Raw genomic sequence first — 25345 nt, 5'->3', positions numbered from 1 at the left:
TACAAAGAAAGGGGACAGAAAGCGTTCCATGTCCAGGAACCCCACAGGGTCCTGCATAATTTCACACTAACAAATCGCTTTATTTCATTAATAATTTTTCTTCAATAACAAAAGTTCCATCCAATGCAATGTACAAATCTAAACTTCACTAGAGGAAAAAATAACACCAGAAGGCACACAAGCCAAGGAAGATAAACTTTTATTGGACTTTTGTGGCATGAGTTTGGTCTTCTTTAGGGATTGGAGGTCAAGAAAGCATATAAATGTGTCCTAATCTGATAGTTTACCCAAGACAGAAAACCATATTTCCTTCTAATTCATAGTTTCTTTGTTCCAAGATTCAGTGAAAGGGACATTATACGTTTTCTCAAAGGTGTTTTGGCTAAAGAGAGATGAGAAATGAATTTAGCATCATAGAGGGCTCAAGAAGAATGGCTCCTGGATGTCAATAAGAAAGAATGACTAGAAGCCTTTATCCTAAACACACGAGCCCAGGGCTCTACTCTGTGTCAGGTTAAATACTCACAGTCCTTATACTCTTGAGAGGCCACCATATGAGATGTCAGTACAAACACAAGGACTATAAAACAATGTACCACTGCACATGCCAGAAGCCACAGGAGAATTTGTGCAACTGGTTGCTGATTATGTGTTTTGCTGTATATCGGGGACAGACACAAGGAGAGACAAAAACAAAAAAACTTGAAGAAAATTGCTATTTCAAACCATCCTCCCTTACTGGGCATTCCCTCTTCCATCCAGCCCCTCCCAAGCGGTCATGTGAATTGAGATCACTTCACTGATTCTAGCAAGTTAAGAGCATAGTGAGACAGAAAGTTATTAGGTAGTCAGTGTAAGGTTAAAGCCTCAGTCTCTTCTTTTAAAAATTTCATTCCGATTTCCACTTCTTCTCCCACATAAGTGTCTCGCACCCTAACCCATAACCATACCCATTGTTCCAGTTTTCTTGACATTCAGAGGAATGTCTCCCTGGCCTGGAGGCCATGAACACTCAAACCCATGACAAAGCAATCAGTAACCGATGTCCAACTTATGGAGAAAGAAAATAGCGGGTGAACCATCAACATTAAGACATACATCTGGTCCTTAAACCATGGCCTGAGATCACGAGAAAAGGTCAGGGGATGCAGACTCACTGTCTTAGGAAAGCTCAAGGACTGAGATCTCAAAAAATGCCATAAAATTGACGAATTATGCATGATGACTTTTAAACTGATTGGTCAGGAATTGCATACTTCAGGACCCCTAAAGCAACCAAAAATGAAGGGGTCAATATTGGCAAAGATGTAAAGTGTTGTGATTGCTGCTGTTTCAGGACAATTTTCCCCCTCTCAATGTCTATGCTGAGAGCTTTGTATTTCTATTCTCTGAACTAAAACTCTGCCTGTGCGCGTATCTGCAGGTCCGTGGATTCCATTCTTCTGCTTCGCTGACAAGAGCTCAGATTCCCATTTCAACAGGATTTAAATTACTAGAAGGATTGCACACATATGTTCTCTCAATATACATGATTCAAAGACAATGGTTGGGATCACAAGCAACATTTTTCCTAAGGAACAAAAAAAGACAAGCAGAGAAAAAGAGGGAGTAAGGAGGTAAGGGCGGGGTGGTGGGGGCAGGGGGGTGGTTCTTCCTAGGTCTAAGACTTAAGCAGACAATTTGAAATTTTGAGTCAGTATCCCAAAGTGTAGCGTTCTTTAGTGTCCAAAAGTGAAAGAAAGTGAAGTAGTTCAGTTATGTCTGACTCTTTGCGACCCCATGGACTGTAACCTACCAGGCTCCTCTGTCCATGGAATTTTCCAGGCAAGCATACTGGAAAGTTTATCCCATAAATAGAATTGCCTCCCGACTCCAGCTTTCCATAGAAAACATGCCATCTCACCTTGGTTTGAGATGCAAAATGGAAAGGAATTTTCTCTGATTCTTAGGGAGTAGGGAGATGGAGGAGCCTGGCAGGCTGCAGTCCATGGGGTTATGAAGAGTCCGACATGACTGAGCGGCTTCACTTTCACTCTTCACTTTCATGCATTGGAGAAGGAAATGGCAACCCACTCCTGTGTTCTTGCCTGAAGAATCCCAGGAACAGAGGAGCCTGGTGGGCTGCCATCTATGGGGTCACACAGAGTTGGACACGACTGAAGTGAGTTAGCAGCAGCAGAAGCAGCAGAGAGACTGAAAATCAAAACGTCTTATTGGGATGTAAGGGCACTGGGCCCAGCTGTTAGTATCTCTTAGCCTGCTCCATTGATTCTCCCCTAGTCTCTATTTGAGCCCCCACCCCGAGAGGGGGTTGCCTTCTCTTGGCCCACATTGTAACCAGGTGTTATTTGGGGATAGGAGTGGCCACAGCTTCACCCCCCTTGGCCCCCTGTCCCCTCTCCCAAGGCTGAAAGGGCTGCTGCACCTTGACTTTCAGCAGGCAGGGAACCCCTGGCAGGTGGAGCAGCTCAGGCACCCCCCTCTCTCATACCACTAGGTGTGAGTGACTGTATGCAAGAAACATCAGGAATTTATAAAATGCAGAATAAAATGTCATCCTAAAATGCCACAGGCTTGCTTGACTTCCTGTGAACTAAAAAGAAACCTTTCACTGATTTTAGATTCAAATCAACCAATAGCCACAGGAATCCATTTAATTCTCTACCAATATGGATCACTCCATTCTTTCATTAATTTCAGCCACTTTTATGTGGAGATGAGGCTACATCTTTCCAGGACTGTGTCCCAGAGAGGTCCCTTACAAAGGAAAATTTAAAAATTCTATTTCTTTTCTGAATATAAAAGCAATACATGTCTCTTGTGTAAAGTATACTAGTACTGATAGCAATTATAAACTTGAGCACTTTCTATGTGTCTTGACGAGAGACTTCATACACATAGACTATTTTATAACTTGCTCCTTTTTTCATTTAGTAACGTGTCTCATTCTTCCAGGTCAAGACATGTACATCACTCTCTTCTTCATAATATAGCTGACACTTTGGGGTAAGTGTGAGCCTGTTTTTAAAAACGTAGGGAAAGGGATCTGCTTCATCCATTCTGAAGCTGTATGTTAGTCCACTGTCTGGAGTTACCACTTGTATTTGAGCTTTGTTTCTGATAGTCACTTGGCATATGAGTGATTGTTTTGTGTTGTGAACACTGTAGACCCTCCATTATAACTGCAATTTTTCTCTGTGTTAACTTCCTAAAAGTGAACATGAGATAATTAAAGGGCATATTCATTTTAATTTTTAGCAGTTTTGGCTAAACTGCCCTTCAAATGACTGCATCTATTGACACTCCAAATAACAGTACGCACAAGTGCTCTTTGACTTTTTCTAATGCCAGAAAAATGGGTATTTCTTGTTTTTGCGTTCAGATAAGGAAAGTTATGACCAACCTAGACAGCATATTAAAAAGCAGAGACATTACTTAGTCAACAAAGGTCCATCTAGTCAAGGCTATGGTTTTTCCAGTGATCATGTATGGATGTGAGAGTTGGACTATAAGGAAAGCTGAGCGCAGAAGAATGGATGCTTTTGAACTATGGTGTTGGAGAAGACTCTTGAGGGTCCCTTGGACTGCAAGGAGATCCAACCATTCCATCTTAAAGGAGATCAGTCCTGAGCGTTCACTGGAAGGACTGATGTTGAAGCTGAAACTCCAATACTTTGGCCACCTGATGCAAGGAGCTGACTCATTGGAAAAGACCCTGATGCTGGGAAAGATTGAGGGCAGGAGGAGAAGGGGACAACAGAGGATGAGATGGTTGGATGGCATCACCGACTCAATGGACATGAGTTTGGGTGACTCTGGGAGTTGGTGATGGACAGGGAGGCCTGGCGTGCTGCAATTCATGGGGTCACAAAGAGTCGGACACAACTGAGCTACTGAACTGAACTGAATCTCTGTTTATTTGATTCCAGTAAGATTGAACACATTTGTTGGTCATTTGATCATCCTTCTTGTATTTGGCAAGACCTTAGAACAGTGTGTCCATGTATTTGGACAAGCTCATCACATGCTCAGTCAGGTAACCTGGTAATTTCTCTGAGAGCCACGTGATCCTTCCAGACAGTGATCATAGAAAATGAGAAATAGAGAATGCCATCAAGTTCAGAGATATATGGAGCTAAGCAAAGTGTACTTGTACACCCAGATCTTTTCTTGTCTCAATATTGTCTCTTTCTCCTCTTCCTCTCATGAGACCTGCCACTCCCCCTCCCAGGGACAATGCTTCGCTTCATCCTTGTCAAGTCTTCTCTTCTGCGTCACTTATTTGCACCACCTGGCCTGGAGGTGGGGATGATCTATCTGCAGCATTTGACATCTGCACACTGTCTTCCTTTCTCCTCCATCAAAACAACTAACTGTGATTTTCAACCCATTAGGCTATACCACTTACTGACCTGTTTGTCAACATCATTAACTGACTCAGTTCACTGTCACTTGTACCTTGAAAATTTAGCCTCAAGCTCCTTTTGGACTCCCTACACATCCTTCCTATGGATTTAACGTACCCAGTCCCTCAGCCTCAGCAGTACCAGCCATCCAGCCATCCTGGCTCTGCCTGTTCCTCACCTATTGTCCTTGTTGACTTACTGACCGAAGGCCAAGTCCATGATCAATCAGGATAATCACTCCCTCCCTCCCTCACCTCTGCTTCTACGTTGCTTTACTCACTTGAACTCCAAGTCTACGCTCACTGCAGTGGAGGGACTTCGTGAGCCTGGAGGAAGACTCAGAGCTGCAAAGGCTTGTTCTAACTTCTCAGATGTTAACCTTGCATCCGTGCTCATTTGTAATGCCTCCTGTCTTGTTAGAGTTGAACTATCCCAACTCCTGGCAAAGGCCAACACTCCTGCTTTTGTTCTAGATACATTTTACAATATAGATATAGGTATAGACAGAGACATAGAGATATATAAATATAAATATCTTGGAGTAGGAAGTGATAACCCATTCCAGTATTCTTACCTGCAAAATTCCATGGGTAGAGGAGCCTGGTGGGCTACAGTCCACGGGGTCACAAAGAGTCAGACATGACTGAGCAACTGAACAATACAAAGATATATAGACACAGATATAGGTAAGGGGGATTTGCCGGTGGCACCAGTGGTAAAGAACCTGTCTGCATGTAGGAGACGTAAGAGACATGGGTTTGATCCCTGGGTCAGGAAGATCTCCTGGAGGGGAGCAGGACAATCCACTCCAGTATTTTTTCCTGGAGAAGCCCATGGACAGAGTGGCCTGGGCTACAGTCCATAGGGTCACACAGAGTCGGACATGACTGAAGTGACTTGGCACAGCATAAATATAGACACATATGGATCCTAGAATTCTGCTTCTCTGGAGAACTCTAATATAAGGGCTGATTTCAGAAGTGGAAGGGTTCATCCTGATGTAGAATTGGGAAGGAATGGGCCGTCCCTGCTCACATGCCGAGCACCCACCTTGGGGCTGCCTCCTGTAGTCCAAGGTCACCCCTGTGAACACCAATCACAATGAAGAGGAGCTGAGGACAGGTAAGACACAGGCAACTCTTTTGTTCCCACCGAAGACCCGCCTTCTCTTGGAGTTACCGAGTTTTGGAGGATCACACATTGTGTACCGACAAGGAGGCAGGAGCAGCCCAGGCCAGCTGCTCTGCCTGGCAAGCACATATCCTGCAGATGGGAGGGGAATTTCCAACCCCAAAAGCTTTGTCCAGTGATGATTCTTGGTTCAATCACATGAAGCTGACAAAATTTAATGACTTTTGACTTAGAAAGATAGCAATTCTAAATAGTTCAACCTAATAATAGCTGCCATCTACTGAACGCTGTGCTAAGAGCTTGCTTATATTATCACATTCAGCCCTTAAAACACTCCTAATAGTTAGTAACTGCTTCTCATCCCCCTGTTTACAAATAAGGACAGAGGCACAGAGACTTTGGACTTAGTGCCCTGGGTCACACATCTGACAGGTGCAGGGCAGACTCATGGCAGGCTGGATATGGAAGGAGCAGGTGGGAGTCCCACTTTCTCCAAACACAGGTGTGTCCATTCCCTCTCGTTGCAAACTTGGCAGAGAAACAGCAGTGAAAGTGCCTGAACTTGTCCAAGGAGGAGGAGAAGAGGCAACAATGCTCTTCATGAAGGACAAAGCTGCAAACAGCCAGGGCTCGGTTGCAGACAATGACCTGGACCAATAGCCTTGGGACCGGAGGCCACCAGGCTCTGTGGTCCGTGGACCTGGGAAGCCTGGAAAATGCATGAAGGTTGGTGGGGAAGTACCTCTGGACTGCCGGCACCTAACCCCCTCCTGTTTCCCTCTGGTAGCCCCTTTGGGGCTCCAGGATGTAGCCAGACTCCAAAACAAAACAGCTATTTCATGAAGAAACACTCTCTGTTTTAAATGAGAGAAACTGAAACCCCAAGAACTAGACTCTGGCAGCCCCTGGGAGGCACCTTCAGTTCAGTTCAGTTCCGTTCTGTTCAGTTCGGTTGCTCAGTCATGTCCGACTCTTTGTGACCCCACGGACTGCAGCACGCCAGGCCTCCCTGTCCATCACCAACCCCCAGAGTCCACCCAAACTCATGTCCATTGAGTCGGTGATGCCATCCAACCATCTCATCCTCTGTCGTCCCCTTCTCCTGCTGCCCTCAATCTTTCCCAGCATCAGGGTCTTTTCAAAAGAGTCAGCTCTTCACATCAGGTGGCCAAAGTATTGGAGTTTCAGCTTCAACATCAGTCCTTCCAATGAACACTCAGGACTGATCACCTATAGGATGGACTGGTTGGATCTCCTTGCAGTCCAAGGGATTCTCAAGAGTCTTCTTCAACACCACAGTTCAAAAGCATCAATTCTTCGGCGCTCAGCTTTCTTTATAGTCCAACTCTCACCTTGCAGACATCCAAATGTAGGTAGGAATCCTTTGACCAAGACCTCCAGATGTTAGAATTTGAAATCCATGTTTCCATGAGAATGCACTTCCCAGGGGCTCCTCCAACCAACGCCCCAGGCAGCCTCATTCCCAGGAGACACAGGTGCTGCCCAACAGCCCTGTAGAACCTTCCAGAGACTGCCATCCTGAGCCCAGGACACAGACTCCCTCCCTCAACTGATACCCTCTCTCACTCAGTAGGTTTCCCTAATAAGACCCGGGCACGTTGGACCCCACCTTGACACACGCTGCTCTGAAGACCCAGACTGTGCATGACTCAGCTCGGGGCACCAGGAGATCCTCGCTCCAGTCCCTCCATCGTTCCAGAACTCCCTAATCCTTGCTGCACAATTGGTGAGTGTTTTTCTCACTTTCTGCTGCCAGCAGGCTGTCAGAGTTGTACTGAAGTGACCCTGAGACGTGTGGGTCCTTCCTTCAGAAGATACGACACAGAGCTCAGCAACACAGAAAGCATGTCAGGCTTCAGTGATAATTAACAAAAAGGTGCCAATTTCCCCCCTTATCGCTACAGGGCACCCCAAGAAACAGAGAAGGCTCTGCATCAGAACCAGCTTGAGGGTGAAAACGGAGCTTCAGGATTCAAGTTCAATGCCATAGGCCAAAGATAGGTCAGAAACATCAGGACATTTCCCATTTGAAGGAGCCACCCATGAGTGGGCAATACCACCTACCACCACCCAAATCCCAACATCACCTACATCCTAAAACTGTAGGAAGTTTGCGTGCATGCATGCCTGCTGAGCCACTTCAGTCTTGTCTGACTCTTTGTAACCCTATAGACTGTAGCCCGCCAGGCTCCTCTATCTATGGGATTCTCCAGGCAAGAATACTGGAGTGGGTTGCCATGCCCTCTTCCAGGGGAACTTCCCGACTCAGGGATGGAACCTGCCTCTCATACATCTCCTGCATTGGCAGTCAGGTTCTTTACCACTAGCGCCACTTGGGAAGCTGGAAGGAGGGCTGCCCATATCCAATTAAACCCTTGAAAAACACTTTGAAATGCAGAGGGCTCCTCTCTCAAGCTGAGAACTGCAATGAGCACAGTCACATCTGAATGTCAAGTTATGCTATTTGGAGTGGAGGACATTATCATGGTAGTTCAAACATGGTAGGCATGGTAGTTCAAACTCTTGGTGTCCCAGAAATTCTACCATGGTGTTTAAAAAATTTTAGACTTCAATATAATCAGGTATGGGGCTTCCCAGGTGCCTCAGCCGTAAAGAATCGTCCTGCCAATGCAGGAGACTCAGTTTCGACCCCTGGGTTAGAAAGATCCCCTGGAGAAGGAAATGGCAGTCCACTCCAGTATTCTTGCCTAGAAAACCCCATGGACAGAGAAGCTTGGAGGGCTACAGTCCATGGGGTCACAGAGAGTCAGACACAACTGAGCGACTGAATAACAATAGTAACAATAATCAAGGATTGCCCAGAAGAAGTGTGCCCACCCCTTATCTTTGGCTGACAGTGCTACCAGAGGCAGCCGGTGACAGAGGCCACCGGACCGCACATTGGCAGATGTTCTGGGAACAAACGCCTGGCTGAGGAGGAGACCACAGGTCCTCAGGCCAGCATGCTCTCATAGGCTTTTGTGGATTCATCAGCCCTCTGCCACCAGACCAAGAAAACACCTGATGGATGGGTATGGACCAGTATCACACAGGAAATACGGCAGGTGCCTGAGTCCTTTATCACATTGTCAACACATCCTAAATAAGTGAAGAATGCTCTTCACAGACCCTGGGATGAGGTTTTGAGTGAAATTATTTATTTCCAACTCAAGTGTATAATTCAGATCGTTAACAGTAATTCTGCCTGAAGCCCGTGCCATCTGAACCAATGGCTGAGACACGGTCTCATTGATATTCATTTTCTTTGCCAAGGCAATGATCACACAGTATTTGGGACTGTTTACAGTCAGGGTCTTGTTGGTGCTCCGCTTTTGAAAACTAAATTTATAACCAGAGGAGCTATTATGACAGCTATGGCAGGGGAGGTTGAGCCTAATAACTTTTCTGAGGGTGTTAAATTGATGTTAATAATAAAAAAATGAGCCTGGGCCATAACAGCCTCACAGACATTAACTTTTATTATGAATATTAACACTGGTAACTCCACACTGATTTTTTAACACTCATATACACAACAACAGGGCTTCCCCAGTGGTTCAGCTGATAATGAACCCGTCTGCCAATGCAGGAGACAGAAGAGATGTGGGTTTGATCCCTGGGTCTGTAAGATCCCCTTGAGAAGGAAATGGCAACCTGTTCCAGTATTCTTGCCTGGTAAATTGCATGGACAGATGAGCCTGATGGCCCACAGTCTATGAGGTTGCAAAGAGTCGGACAGAACTGAGCACTCACTCACACACACACACACACACACACACACACACACATGTACACGACAATAACATCACAGTAGTTTGAGCAGAAATGACAGGACATTTCCTGACATAAGCTTCTGTTAGCCTCTTGAATTCTACAATTCAGCCCCACCTGAATCTAACCTTGAACTTTCTTAATCCCCTCTTCAGCCACCCTCAGCTCTTCCAGTCCCTTCCTCAGCTGAAATAACCCAAAACTTGTTCCTCTGCCATGAAACAGAACAAAAGAAACCTGTCTCAGGTAAAGCATCGCCAGGGGCTTCCAGCGCTGCGTTTCTGCTGCATCTCCATCTCCATCGCTCAAGATTCACCTGTCAGACCCGCCTCTTGTTCTGATTGGGTCTATTTGTCAAGATTCTAGCCCAGCCAGTGGTGACAGTCTGGACCCTCCCTGGAATGTCGCCTATAGGGGAGACTGGAGAAGAGCAGGCTGTCCTCGAAGAGAGGCGACATGGTAAACAGACGGTGCCATCACCCAGTCTCCGCCAAGGCACAAAGGATGAGCTTTTCAAACCAGCTGGTTTAAGATCATGGACCAAATCGTGGACATCGGAGCCACAGGGGCCCGGCTTCCGACCCTGCCTCTGCTGCTTCTTGTATGACCCTGGGGGGGGGGGGGTCATTAACCTCCCCAAACCTCCTTCTCTACACCTCCTCAAGGCAGATAATGCTACTTACCTACCCCGCAAGGCTGCAGGGGAGAATGAAAATAAAAAAGGATCTGAAGCATGGAACACGCTGACTCGCGCAGAATTGTGGTTCTAACTGCAGGAGAGTTGATTCTGCGTCCCCTTTGCTCGTGGTTGAGGACAAGTCATTGACGTAAGAACAGGCAGGATCTCACGCACAACACTGGGGGAGGGCGTGAAGGTGAAGTGGGCCACTACTTCCACACCAGCCAAGGCCCAGTGACAACCCCTGCCCTTCACTGTACACCCGGCCAGCTCCATGCCCTTCCCTCCAGGAGAAAGCAAAACCGCTACAGAGGTGAAGGATATTTTAAGAAAGAGGACTATCAGCAGGAAAAGTTCAACAAACTGTGCTCATGTCACTGATAAAATATCTACTGACAATTGATAGGTGAGATGCTATGGTCCAGGAAGTCACTGCAAGCCAACATTTTTTTTTTTTTTTTGACGTATAGTTGGGAAAGATTGAAGGCAGGAGGAGAAGGGGATGACAGAGGATGAGATGATTGGATGGCATCACCAATGTGATCGACCTGAGTTTGAGTAAACTCTGGGAGTTGGTGATGGACAGGGAGGCCTGGCTTGCTGCAGTCCATGGAGTCACAAAGAGCCTGACACGACTGAGCGACTGAACTGATAGTTGATTTGCAATGTTTTGTTAGTTTCAAGTGTATAGAAAGTGAATCAGCTACACACACACACACACACACACACACACACATATGGGGCTTCCCACATGGCGCTAGTGTTAAAGAACCCACCTGTTTATGCTGGAGACATAAGAGGTGTGGGTCCAGTTCCTCTGGAGGAGGGCACGGCAACCAACTCCAGTATTTTTGTCTGGAGAGTCCCATGGATGGAGGAGTATGGCAGGCTATAGTCCATGGGGGTCACAAAGAGCCAGACACAACTGAAGCAACTTAGCATAAATGGATATATATGTATATTTAGATTCTTTTCCCTTTCAAGTTATTATAAAATATTAAATATAATATAATTCTCTATACTATATGGTAGGTCCTTATTGGTTATCTGGCTTCCCTCATAGCTCAGTTGTTAAAGAATCCGCCTTCAATGAGCCAGACCCCGGCTGGATTCCTGGATTGGGAAGATCCCCTGGAGAAAGCATAGGCTACCCACTCCAGTATTCTTGGGCTTCCCTTGTGACTCAAATGGTAAAGAATCTACCTAAATGTGGGAGACCTGGGTTCAATCCCTGGGTTGGGAAGATCCCCTGGAGAAGGGAAAGGCTACTCACTCCAGGATTCTGGCCTGAAGAATTTCATGGACTATACAGTCCACAGGGTTGCAAAGAGTCGGACACAACAGAGTGGCTTTCACTTTCACTATTGCTTATCTATTTTATAGACAGGAGTGTATATGTTAATTCAAACTCCTCATTTACCACCCCCACCACCACATTTTCCTTTTGGTAACCATAAGTTGTGTTTTTTTTTCCTATGTCTGTGGGTCTATTTCTGTCTTGTAAAATAAGTACATTTGTTTCATTTTTTTTTTACAATAGATTCCACATATAGGGTTAGCTGCTCAGTCATATCCAACTCTTGTAACCCCATGAACTGTAGCCAGCCAGGTTCTTCTGTCCATGAGATTCTCCAGGCAAGAATACTGGAGTGGGTTGCCGTGCCCTCCTCCAGGGGATCTTCCTCCAGGGGATCTTCCCGACCCAGCAATCGAACTTGGGTCTCCTGCATTGCAGGCAGATTCTTTACCTTCTGAGCCACCAGGGAAACAGTCCACACATAAGTAATGTCATAGGATATTTGTCTTTCTCTGTCTGACTTGCCTCACCTAGTTTGACCATCTCTAACTCTCCTCAAGTTACTGCGAATAGCAACCAACATTTTAAAAATGTCAGTTCCTGGCTACTCACATCCCGTCATCACATTCTCCAGACCAGGAGGTGGCAAGTGGATTTCCTTAGAATCAACAGGAAGTGGCTGCCCAGAGTTGTATGTGGATGAAGACTCTGAGGCTGAGACAGAGTGACATTACCGTTTAGGCAAGTTATCCAGTTAACTGGAGTAACAGGGGGTGTGATGCTACAGACCTGTCAAGACCTCCTTAACTCAAAAAGTATAAAAGTAGCTACACACACACACACAACACTTAGAAATATAATTTCTTCATCAGCAAGGAGTACAGCCACCATCATCAGACAGAATGCTGTTTCTGTTTCCGGCCGCTTGGGTGAAAAAGTGAAAGTCTTAGTTGCTCAGTCGTGTACAACTCTTTGTGACCCCATGGACTGTAGTTCTCCAGGCTCCTCTGTCCATGGGATTTCCCAGGCAAGAATACTGGAGTGGTTAGCCATTTCCTTCTTCAGGGAATCTTCCCCACCCAGGGATCAAACCTAGGTCTCCTGCATTGCAGGTGGATTCTTTACATCCGAGCCACTATATAGTGGTGTGTGTGTGTGAATCCCAACCTCATAGTCTATCCCTCCCTCCTTCCCCTTTGGGATCCAGAAGTTTGTTTTCTATGTCTGTGGATCTATTTCTGTTTCATGTGTAAGTTAACTTAGAAAATGATGGCTGTTACACCTCAAACACATTCCCAAGCAGAAGCCCTTGATGTTAATACACCTGCATTTGAAAATCACCAGACAGGGGCTGATAGTCACAGGAAGACATTTAATATGTACTTATGGTCTTTGAATAACTGGTTCCCTTGCACAGCGTTTTGAGTAAGAGGCATTTCACTCGGCTTTATGCTTGGATGATGAGAATTGTGAACACTCAAGTTGTTTTGAGTTAAGTGTCACATTCAGTCAATTCAAAAAGTAGTTCTTTAGCCATGAATGTAAATGGGTAACAAATAAATAAATAGGATAGGAAGAATACAATATTTAGGGCTTCATTTTCCACACTATAGTAAAATCCATCAAATTTACCCCTTTGTAATCAGCGTTTGAGAATAATAAATAATAATAATAATAGAATAAAATAATAAAAATCAGTTCTCTTTTACCTACAAAATACAAATTACTAGAATCAAAGTGTTATAAAATGCTTCTTTCTCTTCCCCCTTTTTTCCTGCATTCTGTGTTCATATGTACGGGGATTTTTAATCAGCATGTAGACTATTTTCTTCCAATAACTTCAGTGATTCATTTAAATGCATCTCATGTCAAAAGTTCTGAAGAAAATTAAAATGCAAATGGACCTTCATTCCACTGCATTGCAGTGCTCAGAAAACACACTGATGTAAGATGTACAAATATTTTCTACAAAATACAAAATTTCCCATTTTTGCTAGGATCGGCGTATAATATGTCCTGTTTCTTATCCCGTGTGAACAAGTTCTCTAAAAATTTACCCTGACTGGAATCTGGGCTCGGACCTGTCCCGCACACCAGGGCAGTGTGGGGTGCCTTATAGCTGCTGGTGGGAGTTGGATGGAGGGAAACACCGCAACTTCCGGAGGGGAACCGAGGGCCCGAAGAGTCACATGCCCTGACGGAGGCTGTGGCTGTGGAAGCTGTCAGAAATTCTCTGGATGGAGAGCAGCAGTCCAGGCTTCCCTGCAAACCCTTCCCTTTGCTTTCACAGCCTTCTGATGACCGCGAGAGTCACCACCATGGGTTAAGTGGAAATGCACCTTTCCAAGTCCTTCCTGTTTGTCATGAACTGAGTTTCACGGCTATTTTTGAACAAGGACGGATGTTTCCCTCATAAAGAAGGACTTTTAGGTCATAGACTATTGTTCCTCTTACCTTCTTCTCAACTCTCCAATGAATAAACGTAGCTACTGAAGAGCTGACTCATTGGAAAAGACCCTGAAGCTGAGAAAGATTAAAGGCAAAAGGAGAAGGGGGTGGTAGAGGATAAGATGTTTAGATAGCATCACGGACTCAGTGGACATGAATTTGAGCAAATTCCAGGAGACAGTGAAGGGCAAGGGAACCGGCATGCTACACACTCCATAAGGTTGCAAAGAGTCAGACACAACTTAGCAACTGAACAACAATGACAACAACAACTGAGGATGTGGCAGGTAAACAGGAGAGAAACTGTTAGTTGCTTAGATGTGTCTGACTCTTTGTGACCCCATGGACTGGGTTCCGCCAGCCTCCTTTGTCCGTGGAATTCTCCTGGCAAAAATACTGGAGTGGGCTGCCATTTCCTTCTCCAGGGGATCTTCCTGAGCTCTTCCCAGCCCAGGGTTTGATCTTGGGTCTCCTGAATTGCAGGCAGATTCTTTACCATCTGAGCCACCAAGGAAGCCCAAACAGAAGACAAGGACAAAGCAAAAACAGGGAAATAGGAGAGGATTATAAAGAAGAAAAAGGAAAGAATGAAGGTAAGAAGATGAGCCCGGAAGAGAGGAGACTTTAGGAGGAATCATGGCCCCGGACCCATAATACGGCCGGGATTCCTGCACATGCGCATGTGTGTACATCGGTGAGTGCAAGTGAATGCATGTAATGTCAGCAACTTAAACCAGGACAAGCCTCCACTTTTCACTTCCTGACATCAGGGATGTGTCCATTTTTATTTCCATGGGCTTCTCTCTTTCAGGAAGGAAAAACTGCCCATTTTCACAGTTAAACAAAAATCACTTTTCAGTGTATAACTCCTTTTAAACTTTGAACAAAGGATCTTCAGTGTCTATATGTACAATTGATTTATACTCACCACAAATACACTATATGTCATATATGCTGTGCTCGGGCCCTTCAGTCATGTCCAGCTATTTGTGACCCCCATGGACTGTAGCCCCCCAGACTCCTCTGGCCATGGGATTCTCCAGGCAAGAATACTGGAGTTGTTTGCCATAACCTCCTCCAGGGGAACTGAACCTGCATCTCTTATGTTTCCAGCATTGACAGGGGGGTTCTTTATCACTAGCACTACCTGGGAAGCCCATATACGTCATATATTACTAGCATATGTAACATATTGTATTTGCTGTTGTTTTAGTCTCTCAGTTGTGTCCAACCGACTCCTGAGAATTCTGTATGCAGGTCAAGAAGCAACACTTAGAACCGGATATGAAAGAACAGACTGGTTCCAAATTGGGGAAGGAGTACTTCAAGGCTATTTATTGTTACCCTGCTTATTTAACTTATATGCAGAATACATCATGCAAAATGCTGGTCTGGATGAAGCACAAGCTAGAATCAAGATTGCCAGGAGAAATATCAATAACCTCAGATACGCAGATGACACCACTCTTATGGCAGAAAGTGAAGAACTAAAAAGCCTCTTGATGAAAGTGAAAGAAGAGAGTGAAAAAGTTGGCTTAAAACTCAACATTCAGAAAACTAAGATCATGGCATCCGGTCCTTTCACTTCATGGCAAATAGATGGGGAAACCATGGAAACAGTGAAAGACTTTATTTTCTTGGGCTCCAAAATCACTGCAGATGGTGACTACAGCCATGAAATTAAAAGACACTTCCTCCTTGGAAAAAAAGCTATGGCCAACCTAGACAGCATATTAAAAAGCAGAGACATTACTTTGCAAACAAAGGTCCATCTAGTCAAAGCTATGGTTTTTCAAGTAGTCATGTAGGGATGTGAAACAGATCATCGGGAAATCTGAGCACCAAAGAATTCATGTTTTTGAACTGTGGTATTAGAGAAGACTCTTGAGAGTCCCTTGGACAGCAAGGAGATCCAACCAGTCAATCCTAAAGGAAATCAGTCCTGAATATTCATTGGAAAGATGCTGAAGCTGAAGCTCCAATACTTTGGCCACCTGTTGTCAAGAATTGACTCACTGGAAAAGACCCTGATGCTGGGAAAGATTGAAGGCAGGAGGAGAAGGGGACAAGAGAGGATGAGATCGTTGGATGGCATCATTGACTCGATGGACATGAGTTTGAGCAAGCTCTGGGAGTTAGTGATGGACAGAGGGGACTGGCATGCTGTAGTCCATAGGGTTGCAAAGAGTTGGACACGACTGAGAGACTGAACTGACTGTGTCCAACTCTTTGCGACCCCATGGGCTGTAGCCTGCCAGGCTTCTCTGTCCATGGGATTCTCCAGGCAAGAATACTGGAGCAGGTTACCATGTCCTCCTCCAGGGGATCTTCCTGACCCAGTGATCAAACCTGTGTCTCCTGCAAGTCTCTTGCATTGCAGGCAGATTCTTTACTGCTGAACCACTGGGGAAGCCAACATATTATATACATGCATGTAAGTGGGTTTGTGAATACATGTAATATGTAAATATGTATGTATATTTACAGCTAGCACTCATTGAGCCCTGTGAATGGGTCAAAACCATCTGGTGCTTTTATGAGCATCATACTCTTTAATCCTCTCAACAACACAATAAATGAGATTCTGTGAAACTCACCAAGTTACATTGGAGGAGACTGAGATACATAGCTCAAGTTCTTTGCCTGAATTCCCAAAGCTGCTGAGCAGTGTTGAGAGTCAATGTCAGAGCAGGCCGTGCGTGTCTCTGTATTTTAATTGTGCAGCGGCTTTTAATAGTTGCCCGAGGATATCCTTCCTTCTCTTGACAGCCAGGATGGGCTGCCATCTCTGTGATCTTGCTTCACCATCCTTATCATTTGGAAAAGCACGTTCCTGCCTTTGCTCTCAGCTGGGTTCTGCCTTCCCTTTCCTCTGTGGTGGGGTGAATTGAAGTTATACCTTCTTATAAATTTCATTATTTTATGTATTTATTTTTATTTCTGGCTGCGCTGGGTTTTCACTGCTGTGCAGCTTTTTCTCCAGTTGCAGCGAGCAGGGGTTAATCTCTAGTTGCAGGGCTCAGGCCCCTCATTGAGATGGCTCTTGCTGCGGAGCATGGACCCCCGGACTTCAGTGGTTGTGGTTTCCTGGCTCCAGAGCCCAGGCTCTAGTTGTGGCTCACGGGCTGTAGTTCTGCGGCACATGGGATCCTCCCAGACCAGGGATCAAACCCGTGTCTCCTGCATCGGCGGGTGGATTCTTTACCACTGAGCCATCAGGGAAGCTCTGAACTACATCTGAGAATGGGTCCTACCATCTCTGTTTCACCAGGCTGAGGTCTTCGCCTTCCACCTGCACTGGCCTGGAGCTTTAGAACTGACCCACCCCTGAGGATGCTAACTCACCCTGGCAGGTGGGGGTCCCACACCCCGTGTGGGCTCTGAACCCTGGTGCAGGGCAGCCTTGAGGAATGCATACCCACCACAGTGCTCCCGATAGTGTCACAACAAGCTGCGTCTGGCAGAAGCCAGGAGAGGAAGAGGATGAAGTCAGGAGCAGCTCACACAGCACCAACACTCCAAGTGCCAACAAGGCACTGCTGCCACCCTGCACACACCCAGGAAAGCCTGCTTCTAGGGCCTGAGGAAGTCTGGACCAGGGCATCCCAGCTGCAATACCCACATCCTGACAGGCTCCTGCAAGGAAAAAGTGCAACCCACAACTGCCTGTAAAGAAAGAGTCTCCAACTTAGCTCAGCTTTCTTTACTTTGAAAATATAAGGAGTCTGCCTCAAGCTATATTCCTCTGTGTGATCACCCAGGTCAGCCTGGAGGCTCTCTGCCTGTCTTCAAGCTGGGACACTGGTCTTCCCCTGCCTTTGGACTCAAACTTGGACTGGTACCCACAACATCAGCTCTCCTGGTCCTCAGGCCATCAGACTTGGATCAGAACTCTATCATTGGTTCTCCTCAGGTCTGGACTACTCAACCTCCATAACCGTTCTTGTTCAGGCGCTCAGTCGTGTCCGACTCTTTGCAACCCCGTGGACTGCAGCACACCAGGCTTCCCTGCCCTCACTGTCTCCCAGAGCTTGCTCAGATTCACATCCATTGAGTCGGTGATGCCATCCAACCATCTCATCCTCTGTCATCCTCTTCTCCTCCTCTCCTCAATCTTTCCCAGCAACAGGGTCTTATCCAATGAGTCGATTCTTCGCATCAGGTGACCAAAATATTGGAGCTTCAACTTTAGCTTCAGTGTTTTCAATGGATACTCAGGGTTGATTTCCTTTAGGATTGACTGGTTTGGTGGGGGGAAAAAAAGCCTCCATAATCATATGAGCCAATTCCTTATAATAATCTCTATCTGTGTATCCATCCATGTGTCTATGTATCGATCCTACCCACACATCCTGTGGGCCCTGTTTCTCTGGGGAACCCTGACTAATACAATGCATCACCCCACAAGCCTCAGGGGGAGAAGCCATCATCCCCACATAGAGCTGATGCACTGCTGACTTCTGGAGCGGTCACTGTCAAGACCTGAAGCCCTCCCAGGCCCAGCGCACCATGCTCACGCATGCATCTGTGCTCCTAGCCCAGGAGTCTTCACCATAACCTTCTCACCAGGGCCCTGGGCTGAGAACTTTCTCCACTCTAGTATTTTCCACTCCTGGCTTTCCCCTCTTGGCGAGTGCCCACCCTTACTCTGTCTACCTGACCCCAGCCTGATGCTAGATGCAGAAATCGGGTGCTGGAGAGTCAGACTTGACCCTAGCCTGATGCCAGTCCATGCAGAAATGCAATGATGGAGAGTTGGCATCTCTTTTTTGCCTCTTGCTTGCACTGTCGCAGTAAGAGAACCAAGACTTGATTGCTACTTTTACTTTAGCTCTTGTACTAATCACCACCTCAATGCCTGGCACCTGGACCAGTCCTCCAGCTCTGGTATTTTCTGGTGTCTCTGTGCTTGATCTGATGCTGGGACTGCCATTGGAATTTGGGGAGAAAATAGCTGGAGGATGTCATTAGATACCTTCTTTTGTGAGAGCAATTTGAATTTTCATTTTGTATTATAATCCATCAGCTTTCTAGGTGGCTCAGTGGTAAAGAAACTGCCTGCCAGTGTAGGAGGTGCAGGACACATGGGTTCGATCCCTGGGTCAGGAAGATTCCCTGGAGGAGGAAATGGCAAACCACTCCAGTACTCTTGCCTGGAAAAATTTCATGGACAGGGGAACCTGGTGGGCTATAGTCCTTGGGGTTACAAAGAATCAGACACAACTGAGCACACGAGCACGTTATAATCCATAAAACACCCAGGTTTGGGAGGCAAGGACCCCTCACTGGATAGCCCCAGCCTCCCAGGGAACTCAGTTTCAGGAAGAGCCAGATTCATGGGCACTAACTTCCTGTCTACTGTCTGTCCCCCTTGCTGGCCCCAATGAAGCCGACATAGTCCAAGTTACAGCAGCAAGAGAGAAATGTCCTGATGTCCCCCTCTCCCTCTAAACCACGCACCAGTGTCTCTGCCTCCAGCTCATCCTTGCAGCTGCCCACTTCCATCTGGAGCTTTGATGACACCCTGAGGTCTCCAGACTTAGGGCCCTCGTTTACTCATCACTGCTTAGCGCCTTTCTGAATTTTTAAAAACGTTTTATTTCATGACAACGTTGAACTCACAATGCAGGAATAATTCAGAGCATTCCCTAAAAATAGATTCATCCATTTTTAATATTTTGCTACATTTATTTCCTCATATTCTCTCTCAGAGTCTCATGGTAAATGACTGTGTACACACATACAATTTATTTTCTCTGGAACTTTTCAAAGTAGATTTCGTACATCGTTCCTCTTTACCTCCTAAGGTTTCCATGTGTATGAATAAAGATATTCTCTTTAAAATAAACACAGTTGTCAGTTCAGGAAATTTAACATTGATAAAATACTTTTATGTAAATGTAGGCTGTCTTCCAGTGTAGCCAATTGTCCAAAAAATGTCCTCTGTGCAATTTTCCCCTCCGTTAGTGCGTTCAGTTTGCTCCTACTGGTCATGTCTCTAGGCTGCTGCATCTGGAGCATTTCTTGGGGTTTTCTTTATCATGATATTCCTATTTTTAGAGAATGTAGGTCATTTGTTTTTCAAAGAATTGATCAAAGTGGGCCTCTTTGATGTCTCCTGGTGACCCGGTTGCGGTAACACATTCCTGGCTTGAATTCTACATAGTGACAATTCATCCTTCTTAGGGTGTCATACCCGAAAGCAAAGAATGTTCACTGCTGTTCACTGGAGATGGATATTTTGCTCACTTGGGCAAGGAGCTGTCTAATAGTCCCATTAAACAGTTATCAGTGTCACCATTGCAAATAATAACCAATCAATAGGAAGACATACCATTCAAATATTCCTCCATAAGTTTAGCATCCATCGATGACTTGTGTCCATACTAGTCTTTACTACAACGGTCAAGATGCACAATTGTTTCAAGGTTATTGAACATCAACTTTAAATCAACAGTCTGAAGTGGAGAACATCTTTTATTAACTAAAGAAATGCATTGAATTTTTCAGACTTCTTTCTGCATCTTGGACCTCACTTACTCACAGGGAGGAAGATTTCTGAGATCCTCAAATGAAGAAAACTTCCAAGGAGATGATAATTTTGTCCAGAATGGGATTGTACTCCCAGCCTTTGGAAAGTGAACATATCTTGCTTAACAAAAGTGTCTCTGAACATTTTCCCAAAAGCAGCAGCATGTGTTTCTTAACTTTGAAATTCAGTGACCTCAGATACTTTAAAAGGCATCCTCATCCCATTTACAATAAACAATAAAATACATAGCAATAAATGTAACCAGGGAGGTGAAAGATATTTAGTTTGAAAAAAGAAGACACAAATAGATGGAAAGTTACCTGTGTTCACAGATTGGAAGAATTCATATTGTTAAAATGCAAATGCTACCAAAAGCCATCTATAGATTCAATGCAATCCCTATCAAAATTCCAACGGCATTTTTTACAGAATAAGTAAAAAACGCTTCTTAAATTTATATAAGGGCTTCCCAGATGACACTAATGATAAAAAAAAAACCCACCTACCAATGCAGGAGAAATAAGAGACATGGGTTTGATCCCTGGATCAAGAAGATCCCTTGGAGTAGGAAATGGCAACCCACTATAGTGTTCTTGCCTGGAGAATCCCATGGACAAAGGAGTCCGACAGGCTATAGTCCATGGAATCATGAAAAGTCAGACATCAATGAAGTGACTTAGCACATACTTATATGGAGCCATCAGTTCAGTTCAGTTGCTCAGTTGTGTCCAACTCTTTGCAACCCCAGGGACTGCAGCACATCAGGCTTCCCTGTCGTCCATCACCAACTCCCGGAGCTTGCTCAAACTCAAGTGCATCAAGTCAGTGATGCCATCCAACCACCTCATCCTCTGTCATCCCCTTCTCCTCCCACCTTCAATCTTTCCCAGCATCAGGGTCTTTTCCAGTGAGTCAGTTCTTCACATCAGGTGGCCAAAGTGTTGCAGCTTAATTCCAAATAGTTTAAGAAATCTTGAAGATGGACAAAGCAGGAGGTATCACACTCCCTAACTTCAAGTTATACTATAAATCTCTAGTAATCAAAACAGTATAGTGCTAACATAAAAACAGACATATTGAGCAGTATAACATATTGAGAGCCCAGAAGTAAACCAAAACATATATGGTCAACTAATTCTTGACAAAGGAGCCAAGAATGTGCAAAGGAGAAAAGACAGTCCTTTTGAAAAAAGATTCTGGGATCATTGGATATTCACATGTAAAGAATAAAACTAGAAACCCTATCTTACACCACTCACAAAAGTGAACTCAAAATAGATGAAAGGTTTACATGTTAGACCTGAAACCATGAAACTCCTAAAAGAAAATATCCAGGGTGAAACAGATCACCAGCCCAGGTTGGATGCTTGAGACAAGTGCTCGGGCCTGGTGCACTGGGAAGACCCAGAGGGATCGGGTGGAGAGGGAGGTGGGAGGGGGGGATCGGGATGGGGAATACATGTAAATCCATGGCTGATTCATGTCAATGTATGACAAAAACCACTACAATATTGTAAATTAATTAGCCTCCAACTAATAAAAATAAATGGAAAAATAAATAAATAAATAAAATTATTCTGACAATAAAAAAAAAACCTCCTTCACATGAGCCTTGGCAATGAATTTTTGTATATGACATGTAAACCACCAGTAATAAAATAGAAAATAAACAAGTGGAACTATATCAAACTAAAAAGTTTCTGTGTAGCAAAAGAAATCATCAACAAAGAGAAAAGACAGCATATGGAATGGGAGAGAACTATTTGCAAACCATATACTGATAAGGGTTAATATCCAAAATATGTAAAGTGTTCATACAACTCAATAGTAACAACAAAAAAAATCCCAACTTTTAAAATTGGAAAATGATCATTTTTCAAAGAATATATATAAAAGGCCAACAGGTACATGAAAGGATACTCAACATCACAGTCATTAAAGAAATGCAAATTTAAGCCTCAATGATCACCTCAGGCCTAATATGAGAACATGCATGCATGCATGCATGCTAAGTCGCTTCAGTCATGTCTGACTCTTTGTGACCCCATGAACTGTAGCCCACCAGGCTCCTCTGTCCATGGGATTCTCCAGGCAGGGATACTGGAGGGGGTTGACATGCTCTCCTCCAGGGGGTCTTCCCAACTCAGGGATTGAACCCACATTTCTATGTCTCTTGCATGGCTACTACTAAAACGACAAGAGATAGAAATGCCAGCATGGATGTGGACAAAAGGGAATCCTTGTGCATGGTTGGTGGGATGGCAAGCTGGTGCAGCCATTATGGGACACAATGTGGAGGGACATCAAAAAATTAAAAGCAAAATTATCATGAAAGAAAAGGGAAAGTGAAAGTCACTCAGTCGTATCTGACTCTTTGCAACCTCATGGACAATACAGTTTATGGAACTCTCCAGGCCAGAATACTGGAGTGGGTAGCCTTTCCCTTCTCCAGGGGATCTTCCCAACCCAGGTACTGAACCCAGGTCTCCTGCATTGCAGGTGGATTCTTTACAAGCTGAGCCACAAGGGAAACCCCCATATAATTCAGCAATTTCATTTCTGAAACAAAAACACTAACTTGAAAAGATATCTGTCCCCCGCCGTGTTCATGGCAGCATTGCTTACAATATCCAAGACATGGAAACAAACTAAGTGCCTATTGATTAAAGAACGGATAAAGAAGTTGGGAGAAAATAAACACAATGGAATATTATCCATCCATAACAAATGAAGAAATCCTACCATTTGCAGCAATGTGGATGTATCTTAAGGCATTATATTAAGTAGAACAAATAAGACAGAGAAAGACAAATATTATATTATTTTATTTATATGTGAAATATAAAAAAGGAATAAAATTCATAGAGTAATCATTTTACAATATGTGTATGTAAACCAAACTGTCAAGCTGTATGCCTTAAACTTGTATAGTGTGTATGTCATTTGTTCCTCAGTAAAACTGGGGGAAAGAAGAGTAAACCAACAAATAAATAAGAAGCCCCTTCAAGTGGTGAATTATTGATTTTTAGAGACATTTCTGAGTGGATATTTGCTTAAATGCCCTTGGCATATAGATGAACAAATGTCTTACTTTTCTCCAGATAGTCCCAGTTTATGCAAGCTGTCCTGGTGTAATCAGTGATATTTAATTTATATATCATGTAAAATACTGGGCTGGATAAATCACAAGCTGGAGTCAAGATCGCCAGGAGAAATATTAACAACCCCAGATATACAGATGATAACCACTCTAATGGCAGAAAGTGAAGAACTAAAGAGCCTCTTGAAGAGGATGAAAGAGGACAGTGAAAAAGTTGGCTTGAAACGCAACATTCAGAAAACAAAGATCATGGCATCTGGTCCATCACTTCATGGCAAATAGATGGGAAAAAGTGGAAACAGTGACAGATTTTATTTTCTTGGTCTCCCAAATCACTGTGGATGGTGACTGCAGCCATGAAATTAAAAGACACTCCTTGGAAGAAAAGCTAAACAGTGTATTAAAAAGCAGAAACATCACTTTGTCGTCAAAGGTCTGTATAGTCAAAGCTATGGGTTTTCTAGTAGTCAAGTATAGATGTGAGAGTTGGACCTTCAAGCAGTCTGAGCACCAAAGAATTGATGCTTTTGAACTGTGGTGTTGGAGAAGACTTTGAGAGTCCCTTGGACTGCAAGGAAATCCAACCAGTCCATCCTAAAGGAGATAAGTCCTGAATATTCATTAGAAGGACTGATGCTGAAGCTGAAGCTCCAATACTTTGGCCACCTGATGTGAAGAGCTGACTCTGATGCTGGGAAAGGTTAAAGGCAAAAGGAGAAGGGGGTGGCAGAGGAGGAGATGGTTAGATAGTAGCAATGATTCAATGGACATGAATCTGAGCAAACTCCAAGAGATAGTGAAGAACAGGGGAGCCTGGCATGCTGCAGTCCACAGGGTCACAAAGACTAGGACACGACTTAGTGGCTGCACAACACTGACCACAGTTAGTGATAGCACCCTCTGCCACTTCCAAAAGTGACCTCCTTAGATGACAAACTATGTAATTACTTCTTCTTATATACCTATTTTTCAGATAAATATCTGGGTACTTATTCGAGGCCTATAGCAACTTTTTCTGAAACGGAAATTACAGTTTTTTCCTGATTATAAGGATAATTCATCTTTCTGGTGAAAAAGAAGCTAGAAAATGCAGAGGCATAAAGAAGCAGAAGAATTCCATTTACTGGCTTTCTTTGCCCTTGTGATAATGCTTTAGATTATTATGCACATTCACAGTTGATTTTCATAACCATGCTGCAATATAGCTGAGCTGAGATTATTCCTTTTCCCTGTTTTACAGCTGAAAACACTGAAAGTCAAGAACCTCCAGCCCAGACACTCTGCCTTGAAATCTCATTCTCTCTCCGTTGCACCACATCGCCTGGGAGACACGGCTGAAGGGAAGAGTATAACCACACACTATGGTTGAGTTCTTTGTAAGTGGGTGTTTTTAAACATCTAAGCAATCTCAGGAGGTGGACATTAAGGGATGAAATGATACTCAATGAGGATAAGCAATTGACCAGCATCCAACTAACAGGTCACAAATGATGCCTGGTTTCTGTGTCTGAGCTCATGACCACTATGATCTAACTTATGATCGAACCCTCTTACAGCTTTGAAAATCAGTCTTATTGAGATAGACTGACATACAATCAAATGCACCCACTTTATGTCTATAGTTTCACAAATTTGGGGAAATGCATATGCAGTGCAATCATCACCACAATCAAGATTTTGAAAGTTTCTGTCACCTCAAAAGTTTCCTTATGACCTTTTACCATCATAAAACACTGGCAAGCAAACACCCATCTCAGTTATGCCTGTTCAGAATTTCATATAAATAGAATTATCCTCTTTGTATAATTCACCCCTTTTTAAACTTTTTATTTTATGTTGGAGTGTAGTTGATTAACATTGCTATGTACAACAAAATGATTCAATTATATATGCATGTATCTATTCTTTTTCAAATTCTTTTCCCATTTAGGTTGTTACATAGTATTGAGCAGAGTTGCAT

Source organism: Odocoileus virginianus, chromosome 4 (genome assembly GCF_023699985.2).
Source record: "Odocoileus virginianus isolate 20LAN1187 ecotype Illinois chromosome 4, Ovbor_1.2, whole genome shotgun sequence".
Lineage (NCBI taxonomy): Eukaryota > Metazoa > Chordata > Mammalia > Artiodactyla > Cervidae > Odocoileus > Odocoileus virginianus.
The sequence above is the reverse complement of the archived record's forward strand: the minus strand, read 5'-3'. Positions refer to the sequence as shown.